The sequence below is a fragment of the Aquarana catesbeiana genome, linkage group LG06 (genome assembly GCF_042186555.1).
Source record: "Aquarana catesbeiana isolate 2022-GZ linkage group LG06, ASM4218655v1, whole genome shotgun sequence".
Lineage (NCBI taxonomy): Eukaryota > Metazoa > Chordata > Amphibia > Anura > Ranidae > Aquarana > Aquarana catesbeiana.
In genome coordinates, this window is record NC_133329.1 from 34,115,594 (window position 1) to 34,129,326 (window position 13,733).

Sequence of the window (13,733 nt, forward strand, 5' to 3'; positions counted from 1 at the left end):
TATTTCAGACCACCACTCAAAGATTTGGCGACTAAATTTTACTTATTAAAGAAGCTCTATAAACTAAACTAATGGAGTATTTTCTCAACAATGACATCTTAGACACTTCTGCATTAACTCAGTGGGAGCCATATAAATGTGCCATGAGGGGAAAATGCATCTCCATATCCACAAAATTGAAAAGAGAGAACAAAGCACGTATTGCAACTCTCATAACCCAGATCCACACCTTAGAAGTGGCCTACAAACAGTCACTTGCAAAAAAAACAGCCTAGCAGCTCTGACACAGGCCAGAGACCCCCTATTAGTAAAGCTAGGCAAACAAACCCACCAAGGTTTCACCCTTGCTTTGATGGACTGGAGCGCACTTTCATTTTTTTTATTTTGAAAGCTGATTGGTCACACCTTTGGGCGGTTTCAGCCAGAAAAAGGTATTTATACACTGAGTCTTTTTTTTGCCAGTCTCTTGATGGACTGACTCTGCCATGCTAGTGATACTTCTGTGTACATGGGCAGCTGGTAGGTTTTTTGCCTGCTCTGCTTGCCTCTATTTTCCTGACTGACCTGCCCTGATTTTGGTGCTTTTTGACCACAGTTACTTTTGTTTGTTTAATTGTTTACTTATAGAGATTTCTTGCTTCAATATTGACTTACATTGGGAGTTCTTGTGATTGGATGGTGGGTCTTCAGTTGCGCCCCCCCCGCGGTCACCCCTCCTCCCTTCCCGCATGGGGCTTGTGTGCATGGTGGTAGAAACTAGCCCTAGCTGATACATTTGATGTCTTTTGTGTATCAACACATGCAATGAGCCACTCACTGTGTGTTTTTATATGCGTAGCCAGTTTGGAAAGATGTAGTTTATTATATTGTAAGTTTATGTTATGAGCAGCCTACTATGTGATTTCATATGTGTATTTAGCATAGAAATGTGTAACTGTACAGACATTTGTGTGTGTGCGTGCACAATATGTACATTAATAAATATATGCATTCATTGAAAAGTGAAAATAGTTGGTCTTGTGTTATTACTTACTGTTGCATATTATGTTTTAGAAGTGTCTATGCCCACTCCTACCCCAGAAAAAGGAAATCATCTTCAGAAACATGTTGAGATCCACCTGAGGACTACACCTAACTGACCAAGCTTATGTTTGTTGACAGTTCCAATCATAGGTGTATCTTTCTAGAGCAAGGTATATCTGTCACTGTGTAATACTTGTTATATATGTACTAATGTTTGATGTTCATTGTGATGTTATTTTACCAGGACATACGTTCTATTTTCCATTTTTAAAATGTAATAAAAATTGGCATTCGCCTTTTACACATCTTGCATTGTTTTTTTTATTATTTTTTTTCTAGCGCGGTATTCCTTTTAATTTTCCATCTTGTATTGTTATTCTGCCTAAATACTCCCAGGGGAGGTCTGTTTTTGCCTTTTATAATGTACATTTGGGGTGCCTACAGAATATTATATGTAAACCCATCAACTGACTGGACACCATTCTCTTTATACAACACTCCAAGGGTAAGTATAGCATGTCTCTATTTTCCTAAAAGGGGTATAGAAATTCCCAAAATGCTACTATTCAGCCTGCCAATTAGTTAGGCTGCTAGATCGGCATGTACACTCTAAGACCATAGACTGGATCAGCATATAACAATCTTTTTCTAGAATACCCTTAGGCACGCTACTCTGGAACACATGTAGGCTTACTCATCTGAAAGGTGGTAAAACACCCTCTCCTGTGGATGACACTACTGTGTTTCTGTTAAAATGGTAAAGCAGCAGACTTCTCATCTCTACCAGGACAGTTGACACCCATTATTTTCTATCCTGATTTCCCCCTAGGTTCCCAACCAGATTTCCATTTACATTATGGCTTCCAAGAATCCCCCAGAGCAGGTTGCTTTTTTGACATGGGGACCTTTCTGTAGAAGCAAGCATTATCATCACTGACTTCTCAATCACACTTCCCTACCTGCCCATAATTTCAAATAAGAAATTTTCTAAAAAAAAGTGCTGGTCCTGTTTTATATTTTTCCTGGCCGCGGGGGGCTTGGTTTTCTAACTGCTGGAACTATATTGAACTTTTTCCTGTGAGTTAATATAATCTTTATAGTCCATACTCAACTATGCCTCTGCATGCTGAGTTTCATCTAACCAACCCCCCCTCCCCCCTTTTTGTGTGTCTCTCTCTCCACACCCCTCTACCACCCAACTTCTTTTTCTTTCTTTCCCGACTGTGATCTTATACACTGTTTCTTCTTCTACTATTACCTGCTGGATCCAGCATCCTTTACTTTCTCTCTAAACAACCAACACCTTCCTAGACAAACTTTCTATGTTCTACCATTTATATATAGACCCACACGTTCACCGACCTAATAGACAGATTAAAGATGGGTTTGATACACTAATATTCTTGTTGGGTTGTTGTGCAATATCTTGCCTTCTAGCATATGTATCCATGATGAGTGTCTACTGTGTTTGTTATATCATATTTGTCCAAGCAATCTTGTACTAGTTGATGCAAGACCCTAGAGCGCCATATGTTATAGCCCAATTTAAGACTCGTATGTAAATGAGCCTTGTATCGCTGTTTGTATGCCTCCCTAAACTCTTTGCTGCTGGGAAATGGCAAAAGAGAAATTGCTATTTCCCCTTGTGGAAGGTTCTGTAGCCATGGGCTACCAAAAGCACATTTGTAAAAATAATTATATTCTAAGACCTAACTAGTCTACGAACCAAAATTATTTAGGATACAATTTAGCTAGATTCTTAGATTACAAAGGTTCTATACAAGAAAATAGTGTACTGTGGTAAGATAAAAAAGAAAATTATTTATGCAAAAACATATGTATTTTTAAATTAAAACTCTGCCCTGGTAGCTCTTTGAGTATGAGTCACAGACCATAGGCTAAAACACTAAGGACACCAAACTTATGAGCATATGTCTGAAACATATAAAAAGTATTTTTTTTTTTTTATTTAGTGTCAGTTTCTGTGTAGGGTCAACATTAATGTCAGTAATAGTATTAGTTATCTATTTATTAGTAAACTGCACTGTTAATGCCTCAATCATTTGCAGAGCCATCGCAGCCTAATATGTTCTGAAATACCTAAATCAGGAAACACCACATTATGGCCACTAGATGGAGCTAACAACCGTAGGAAATAAACATATAGGACAAAACACCAGAAATATTCCTGGCTACTTTGCAAATGCTTGAGATATTCCACAATAAGTTTTTATTGAATTTTTTCAGAAAAAGAAAATACAAAATTTACCGTAAATATGGTATAACACAGTGGAAGATAAGAGGCAGCAATAATTACTCCTTTAATCAGAGCCTTTGTATGCACTTTATCATTGGTGTATGTTGATGGATTTCTTGTTCAAATGTTTGGAACAATGTTCACTATTGGAGTTTACCTTGTGATGATGCGAACATTATTTCGTATGAGGCATGCTTGTTGGTTGTTGTTATTATTTCTTTCATTGTGGGTGTTTCTTGGTTTTTCCAATGTCTCATAATCGCTAGTCTAGTGCTTAGTAAGATGTAGACATGTGCACACTGAAAAATTTCATTTCGGAATTTCGTTTTCGTCCGAAAAATAAATTTATTTAGTTACTCCCGAAATTCGTTTTTCTTTATTTTTTCGTTAAAAACTTGCATTTGTCCGAAAATCCAAATTAATTAAGTTTGAATCTGTCATTGAAGGCTTATGGTGTCTGTCGAATGTTCAAAGAAGATTCGACAGCGCAGCTAAACAATACAATGCTGTATAGATAAGCTGCTCCATCGAATCTTCTTAGAACTTTCAACAGACACCATAATCGTAAATGAAATAAGTTGGCTGTATGTGTGTACTTAGTTCTAGCTATTTTACTGACCCTCCTCTTTGGTTACAATCAGCCAATAACATTCATCACCATCATTATTTTTATTTTACTTCCCCCACCGTGTCGAATCTTTTCTCTCTACGTCAAATCTTTTCTCTCTACGTCAAATCTTTTCTCTCTATGTAGAATAATCTTAGACTAATAGAGTTAAGGTTAGGCACATTCGGCCACAGGTTTGATGGACACAGATTGTTATTGTCATCGTCATGTCGTATCTATATCGAACTGTTGTAGCAACGAAAATGAAAATAAAGCATTTGTTTATGTCAGATCTTTCGTTTTTCGGATTCTGCACTTTCGTTGTCGTTTGTTAAAACGATAACGAAAATACCTGAAATTTGGATGAAAATGCATTCGGACGAAAACGAATGCACATGTCTAGTAAGATGTGAGTTGTTATTACCCTGGTATCTTTTGGTAGTGAATTTATACCCAAGGATAGAATAGCCAAAGCCAAGCCTGGGGTTTTGGAGATTTGTATCTCCAATATTTGTGCTATCAAGTCAAATGCTTTATCCCAAAGCATACCAATGTGTGGACAATCCCACATTATATGATATAGGGTGCCTACAGATCCACATCTCCTCCCGCATAATGGGGAGGTTCGGTTATCAAATTTGGGTATTCTAAATGGGGTTAGATACCAGCACAATAATATTTTTTGAGTCAGTTCCCAAAGGTTTATACTTTTGGTGGCAGAGTAGGTTGTTTGAAGTGCGTATTGCCATTGTTCTGGGGTATAAGAGGCTCCCATTTCCTGTTACCAAGCTGTGATGAAAAGAGTTTAGTGAATGTTAATTTGTTGTTTAGGGTGTTGTAGAATAAGGATATTCCTTTGATATTGGTATACTGTTTGGTAAGGCATAATGTTATTCTTTAATGAAGTTGGATAGAAAGTGGAGTATTAGTGCGTAGGAAATGGCTAATCTGGAGGTATCTATAATATTCAGACTCCCCCAGATTGAATTCTATTTGTAATGATCGAAATGTTTTCACGGTGGGACCTAGCATAAGGTCTGAGATGTTTATGATTCCCTTTTCTGCCCAGTGTGTTATGTGGAGGTCTGGTATGATTCCAGGAAGACTGGTGATGGGGATTGGTAGTGGTGTTGTAGGGGGGTTTGATTGTTGTGTTTCCAGTAAAATTTTCCATGCCTGTAGTGATGCCTTCATCGAGGGAACTAAGGTATTGGTGTTATATGATTTAAAAGTGCTTGCCATTAAGAAGTTGTGAAGGTTATTATGTGGAGTTTGATTTTCCTCTAATTCTTGCCATCTTGGTCTAGGTGAGTTGGGAAGTCATGTTCTCAATTGCGCAAGAATCGAGGCAACATAGTAGTCCTTTATTAATACCTGTCCTACTCCTCCCACCCTTCTTGAAAGCACCTCTTACCCTTCCATAGGAACCACAGCACTTGTTTTATACAGTATATAGACCCCCTGGTGTCTGTTTTAGGTAGGTTTTAAAAAAAAACAAAATGCATACTATTGTTTCAGAGCCCTACTAGGGTACAAACAACAAATAATGTACACTGGAGGGAGCAGGGGAGTGACTGAGCCATGTCTATGAATGCACACAGCCCGGCTCAGGAGTGTGCATGCTCAGATTCTCCTACAGAACAAGGCCTGCTACAAGGGCACCCACATGGAGAAGGAGAGAATAACTTTAAGATTTGGAAAGATAAAAATACCTAATTTTAGGAGAGCACATTTTCCAATGTTGAGGGCTGCTCTCCATGACTTAGATTGGAGGCGAATGTTGCCATTAAAGAACACAGAACAGAAATGGGAATTCTTCAAATTGACTGTATGCAAACAGACTGCAAAATCTATTCTCATCGGCAATACGTTTAAAAGACTAAAAATGCAACCTCACAGCCAAAGTTAAAAAAGCTATAAGTAATAAGAAAAGGGAATTTAAAAATTCAGAAAATTAAGGCTGCAAAAATTTAAAACAAACAAATGGTTGCAAAAGAAAGTGGTACAAATCTACCAAAAATGTTTCAAGTATATTAACAGTAAAAAGGTCAGGTCTAAGCATGTAGGACCTTTACCTTTACATGATAATTTACAGTTGATGACTAAGGACAAAGAGAAAGCAAATTTATGAAATACCTTATTCAACTCTGTGTGCACAAAGGGAAAAAGGGGAGGCTTAAGTATAGTATTGACACAGCCTCAGCTGTTCCACAATGGCTCAAAATTGATATGGTCCAGAAACATTTAGACAGAATAAAGGTGAATAAGGCAGCTGGACTAGATGGCATCCACCTGAGGGTCCTCAAAGAGCTTTGTTATGTCTAATAGACATGTGCATTCGTTTTCGTCCGAATGCATTTTCGTCCGAATTTCAGGTATTTTCGTTATCGTTTTAACAAACGATAATGAAAGTGCAGAATCCGAAAAACGAAAGATCCGACATAAACAAATGCTTTATTTTCATTTTCGTTGCTACAACAGTTCGATATAGATAGGAGATTCGACATGATGATGACAATAACAATTTGTGTCCATCAAACCTGTGGTCGAATGTGCCTAACCTTAACTCTATTAGTCCAAGATTATTCTACATAGAGAGAAAAGATTCAACATAGAGAGAAAAGATTTGACACGGTGGGGGAAGTAAAATAAAAATAATGATGATGATGAATGTTATTGGCTGATTGTAACCAAAGAGGAGGGACAGAAAAATAGCTAGAACTAACACACGTACAGCCAACTTACTTTCATTTACGATTATGGTGTCTGTTGAAAGTTCTAAGAAGATTCGACGGAGCAGCTAAACTATACGGCATCGTACAGTTTAGCTGCTCCGTCGAATTTTCTTTGAACATTCGACAGACACCATAAGCCTTCAATGACAGATTCAACCTTAATTAATTTGGATTTTTGGACGAATGCAAGTTTTTAACGGAAAACGAAATAAAGAAAAATGAATTTCGGGAGTAACTAAATAAATTTATTTTTCGGACGAAAACGAAATTCCGAAACGAAATTTTTCAGTGTGCACATGTCTAAATTGTCTAAGCCATTGTTTCTAATTTTTAGGGACTCTTTAATGCCTGGAATAGTGCCACTGGATTGGCGTAGCGCCAATGTGGTGCCTATATTTAAAAAGGGATCAAAGTCTTTACCAAGTAACTATAGACCTGTTAGTTTAACTTCTATAGTCGGGAAGATACTGGAGAGTTTAATAAAAGACCACATAGACAAGTTCTTGCTAGAAGAAAATATTTTAAGCAACAGGCAGTATGGATTCATAAAAGACAGAAGTTGTCAAACAAACCTGATTTCTTTTTATGGGGAGGTAAGTAAAACCTTGGACAGAGGGGTGGCTGTGGACGTGGTATACTTGGATATTGCAAAAGCGTTTGAAACAGTTCCCCACACACGGCTCATGTGTAAGATAAAGTCTACAGGCTTGGAAATATCAGTTAGTAAATGGATAGAAAACCGGCTAAAAGACAGAATGGGGTAGATTTACTAAAACTGGTGCACTCAGAATCTAGTGCAGCTGTGCATGATATCCAATCTGTTTCCAATTTCAGCTTTGACAATAAAACCTGGAAGCTGATTAGTTTCTGTGCAGAGTTGCATCAGATTTTGCACTCTTCAGTTTTAATAAATAACCCCCAATGGTCTAAGGTTATCAGTGGTGTACCCCAAGGTTCAGTGATGGGACCCTTACTTTTTAATATCTTTATAAATGATACTGGGTCTGGGAATAAAAGTACCATTTCAGTGTTTGCAGATGACACCAAACTATGCAATGGAATAACGTCCTTACAGGATGTCTCCAATTTACAAGCTGACCTCAATGCTCTGTCTAATTGGGCGACTATGTGGCAAATGAGGTTTAATGTTGATAAATGTAAAGTTATGCACTTGGGGGCTAAGAATATGCATCATACATACTAGGGGGAGTACAACTGGGGAATCAATGGTGAAGAAGGATCTGGGGGTTCTGGTAGATCATAAGCTCAATAATAGCATGCAATGCCAAGCTGTGGTCTCCATCCAAAGCGAGCAAAGTCCTTTCTTGTATAAGGAGAGGTATGGACTCCAGAGATAGAGAGAGATATCATTTTGCCCCTGTACAAATCATTGGTAAGGCCTCATCTGGAATATGCAGTTTAGTTTTGGGCAGTTCTCAAAAAGGATATCAAGGAATTGGAGAGCACAGAAGGGCAACCAAACTGATAAGAGGCATGGAGGAGCTCAGCTATGAGGAAAGATTAGAAAGATTAGAGGAACTGGATTTATTCACTCTTGAGAATAGGATATTAAGGGGGGATATGATCAACATGTACAAATACATAAGTGGTCCATATAGTGAACTTGGTGTTGAGTTATTCACTTTCAGATCATTACAGAGGACAAGGGGGCTCTTTACGTTAGGCGGAAAAGAGACTTAACCGTCAAATATGTAAAGGCTTCTTTACAGTAAGAGCTGTGAAAATGTGGAATAGATTCCCTCAAAAGCTGGTTCTGGCAAGCTCAGTAGATTACTTTAAAAAATAGCTAGATGTACACAATATAACTGGATGTTAACCTCCCTGGCGGTATGATTATTTCAGATTTTAGGTGCTGAAAGCGGTACCATTATTTTTGCATGGAAATGTGGCGTTTTATATTGTAGGCCTGTAATTCTTAGGAATAACTCACTGAAATCTGTCCAAACAAGAGTCTAGTAGACATCCTGGGTATGATAAAGTTTGAAACACAAAATCATAAATTATAATATAATAAATAACTATAAATAATAACAAATAATAATATAATAGTAATAATACTTTTTATTCAATAAATTTTAGTAAATAATATAAATCAAAAACACTGACATTTTTTTTGTCCAAACAAGAGTGCAATATTAGTAGTCATATTGCTTTTAGTAAACGTCTCGGGTATGGTAAATTTTAAAACAGGGTACAGCGCAAAGTCCGACGTCACAGTCAGGACAGTAGAACCGGGTTTCTTTTCTGGCTTTCCTTCCTGTGTCGTCACGTTTAGAGCAGCAAACCACACACATCCTTGTGGGTGCTGCCTTCTTTTCTGTTGGTGGAATGTGGTCCACAAAGTGTCGACCTGTCAGACGTTCCGGGTTCACAACGCCAGCAGCACGACGTCCAGATCGATTTACAGTGGTCGGTGTTTGGTGCTTCAGAAATATGAGTTCTGCAACTTTCCAAACGAAGTCTGCATGAATCACAGGCCTGTCACTCTTTTTTTTTAGAAGAATGAAAGCGTTCCACAGGCACTGTTCAAGAAGATGCCTGAAGATTTTTTTATAATATTTTTTTTGTTGCTTTCTCATAGCAGGGTAAAAAGTCATGGCCTGGTCAGCTCTGTCAACACCTCCCATTGTGTTGTTGTAGTCCATTACGACTTGAGGTTTCATAACATCTTTTCCAACTTTTGTACGTACCATGACAGTAGAGGTGTTGTGAATGGTACTCATTAGGCACACATCTTTTTTATCTCGCCATCTTAGTGCCATCATTTTGCCTTTTTGCCAGGCAACTATTTCTCCTGCAGTGAGCTTTTTTTTGGCAAAGGTTGGCGGCATGTCACGCCGGTTAGCTCTAACAGTCCCGTAAGCATCTGTCTTGTGTTGTATAAGGAACTCATAGAGTTCTGGAGAAGTATAAAAATTATCTGTGGTTACACAGTACCCCTGATTCAACAATGGCTCAATCAAAGTGAGAACAGAAGCGGTTGCCATTCCATATTGACTGAATCTGTCGTTGAATTTCGTCCCTTTCCCGGTGTAAAGGACCGAATTCCATATATAACCAGTGCTGGCTTCACAGAGCATAAATGATTTTATGCCGAATCGCGCTCTCTTAGACGCGATGTACTGTATCCAGCTAAGTCTTCCTTTGTAGGCCATAAGACTTTCGTCGATACTGACGTCTCTGTCTGGTATATAGGTCTGCTGGAAATTTTTCTGAATAATTTGATATAAGTCCCAAATTTTTTTCAGTTTTGGAGCTGGATGAGAAGTCTCATCAAATTCGTCATTGTTTTGAAAATGCAGATATTTCATTATGAGTGAAAATTTGTATTCCGACATTATGGTGCCAAAAAAAGGAGTGGCTAATATTTTGTTGGTTGTCCAGTACCACTTTTGCAGGGGTTTGCCCACCACTCCCTGGAGAATAATTAGGCCCAGAAACTTCCAGATGTCCTCCTTGGTCACTGGTTCCCATTTTCTGCTCCTTGAAAACCTCTGCGGTATAGCAGCTTGTTGTTCCTGGTACCGATTGGTCTCTGTAACAATTATTTCTATGACCTCATCAGTCAAAAAGAGTTGGAGGTATCCCAAGGGGCTGTCATCTTCAACCTCCACTTTTATACCAGGCGCTCCGGTAAACGGGAATCTTGGGGGCGCTGCGTGCTCTGTACCGCAATCAATCGAGCACCAAGTCCGCACATCGCTGGGCAAAGTCGCAGGATCATCGCTGAAATCGCTTTCCGTGCCTGATGACGAACTTCCCCATGATTCGCTATCACTCACATCTGCAAGCGATTCTGTCTCGCTGTCGCTGTTTTCCAGCAGGTCATATGTCGCTTTTGATGTTGAAGCGCGCTTTTTGGATGCCATGGTCGCTTTGCAGTTTCCAGACACAAAGTACAGTAAAACTGCAGGCAGGGGCACTGGACAAAGCACTGGGGGGCAATCTGAGGTCAATTTTTTAATATTTATTATATTTTGTAATGTAATCCAATAGGATTACAATGTGTCAGTGTGTTTGTGCTTTATACATTTTGAATTTGCCGCCGGTTCCACCCCCTGCGTCGCTACGCTCGCAGGGAACGGAAGCCAGGGCACACAGTGGATCGGGCGGAAGATCCGGCCGCCGAACACAGCGGGAGAACATCGCGGGATCCCGGAGACAAGGTGAGTCGCGTCTTCCAGGATCCAGCGATGCGATCCCGAGTCTGGCTCGGGGTTACCGCTTTTGGTACTAAAATCTCACCCCGAGCCAGACTCGGGAATACCGCCAGGGGGGTTAATATATATAGGTAATAATGACAAGGGTAGTTTATCCAGGGAATATCCGATTGCCTCATGGGGGATTAGGAAGTATTTTTTTTTCTCCCACTATCATGACACTAACCATGTTTTATTGTTTTTTTTTCCCTTCCTCTGGATCAACTGTGGGTATAGGATGTTGTATATGGAGGTTTTCTATTTGTGTGTGTTTTTTGTTGGTTGACTTAGATGGACTAGTGTTTTCTTTAACCTGACTAACAATGTTTGTTATACCTTCATCAGTAAGGTGTTAGGCAAGATCAGTGTTGATTTTGAATACTCTGAAACTATTGCAGTCTGGAAATTTTAACCTTTTTTACTTTTAGGAAAGATTAACCAGTATTATCCATGTTTCACAACTAGCGAAGAACTTATTTTATATTGAATGATTTAAGATTAAGTAAAATAAAATGCTGAGAGATTAAAGCTGAACTCTGAGATAAACAAACATTGCCTAATTACAAGATTCATGTCTATTCTCCCTGCTAATTTCTCTCCAAGTGCAGGGTGACTGGTCTTGTCTCCACCCCCTCCTGTAGTTTTCTGCAGGCAGCCTGTGGTGGGTGGAGCCTGTGGGGTCCCTCCTACAGATGTGTTCTCTCTACTTGCGCAGGGTGATTGGTCTTGTCTCCGCCCCCTCCTGTAGTTTTCTGCAGGCTGCCTGTAGTAGGTGGGGTCTTTCAGGCCACTCCCACAGCTCTGCACAGGCTATGTACAGAACAGTGATGATGTCATTGATATTTTGCAAGATAATATATGTGTTTTTTATTGCATTTGCACACAAAGCAGATTTATCCTTTGTAGCCAATAAGTAATATACTTGAATTATTGTTTTTGTTCTGGGAGTCAAGGTTGTTATTACTATCTGGAGCTTCATAGAACAGATCTCCCTTCATTTTTCTTTCTGATGACAACCACTTCACTGTACAATAAATGAAAGACCATTATCTAAATCAGCATCACTGACATACATAATAATACCTTTTTTTTAGTAGAGTAGAGAAAGGATAGCATCCCTGTGATATTTTTTATGTTTGCTGTCCCTGTTGCAGATTTTTTCTCACTAGCAGTCTGGTACCCCTGTTATTACCATGGAAGTGAGGGAAAATCCCTCTCTAATGAAGCCCCATGTAGCAGTAAAAATTCAAATTGAATTATACAGTAAGGGTTGACTAACTATAATGGTACCCAGAACTACAAAATAACATAAATGTACGTGATCCAGTGCTGCAGGGCCGCCCTGCCCCAGTATAAACACGATGGGTGGTCCTGAAGTGGTTGCAGACACAAATATACTCAGAAACCAAAGCAGATTGGTAGCGTATCATAAACACAGAAGCCAGAAATCTGCCCTCTAGCTATGTCAGATCAAGGGGATGTCAAAAGCTGCTGGTGCGTTTCGAGGGACTGGCCCTCTTCCTAAAAAAGTCTTTGCTCTGAGGAATGGGGCCAGTCCCCTGAAATGCATCAGCTGCTATTTTCATCCATTTGGTCCTGTGAGGCTAGAGGGCAGACTTCTGGTTTCTGTATTAATGATATGCTACCAATCTACTTTGGTTTGTGAGTATGTTTGTATCTTTCATCTTTTAAATAAAGTGCTGTAGATAATGCACTAGGTGTTTGTGCCCTTTTGTTTTTTGCTATTGTAGTACACATGCTGCCGCCATGATGCTGTTCACCATCTGGCACTGCCTGTCAAACACGCCCATTGAGGTAAAGGAAACCACGCCACAACTGCAAGGCAAATACTTGGCTGAATTCCTGAAAGCCGCAGTTTAGACATGTAGTAATAATTACTGGACTAACACTTTTTGCACACTTTTTCTAATGCCCATGCATACTATTACAGTAAAACCTTGGTTTGAGAGCATTTTGCAAGACCAGCAAATTTTTTTAATAATCTTTGACTTGATATACAAGCGATGTCTTGATATACAAGTTGTGTCATGTAACAACTGAGTATAAAAGAGAAGAGAGGCACCTCTAAGTGTAGCAATATTGTTACATTTAATGAAGGTACAGCATTTAGCAACATATTGCTACACTTAGAGGCGCCTCTCTTCTCTTTTATACTCTGTGGCTCCTGCTGGATTTTGCTTCTTATTCCCTTGTGGAGGCGCACATTTGTAGATGGACATTTTATGGTTACACAACCTCTATAATCTTTTTATATGGACTATAAACTGAAGGACTTATGAATAAATGGTTGTGGAACAAATCATCTGATTTTCCATTGTTTCTTATGGGGAAATTCACTTTCATATACGAGTGCTTTGAATTACAAGCATGTTTCTGGAACAAATTATGCTCGCAATCCAAGGTTTTACTGTACTTACAGAATCCCTTAATAAAGGTACATTTTAATGTCACTTTCGAAGAAGTCATCTTACCTGCTATTTTAGCCATCTTGAGATGAATTCCAGGGTGTCATATATTACCAATATCATATGCTTGAAAAAAAACAAACACAATACATGGTTACTACATACATATATATATCCAACATCTTTGCAAGTACATAGCACTTTTCTTTTTTTAAATAGTTAGTCAGGACCAGAACTAATAATGTAAAATGTCAGCTTCCATGAGAATGCCAATTAACCTTGCATCAGAGAATTAGGAGTGTGCAACTGTTTGTGTTCCTAGTTCTCAGACCTGTCAGTTAACAAATTAGTTAAAGACATATTGGGGGAGATTTACGAAAACTGTCAGAACCTGTGCACCTATCAGAAGACATCTCCCACGTTGTAGGGCCCTTGTCCATGTCTACTCAGTGGACCATTGACAAC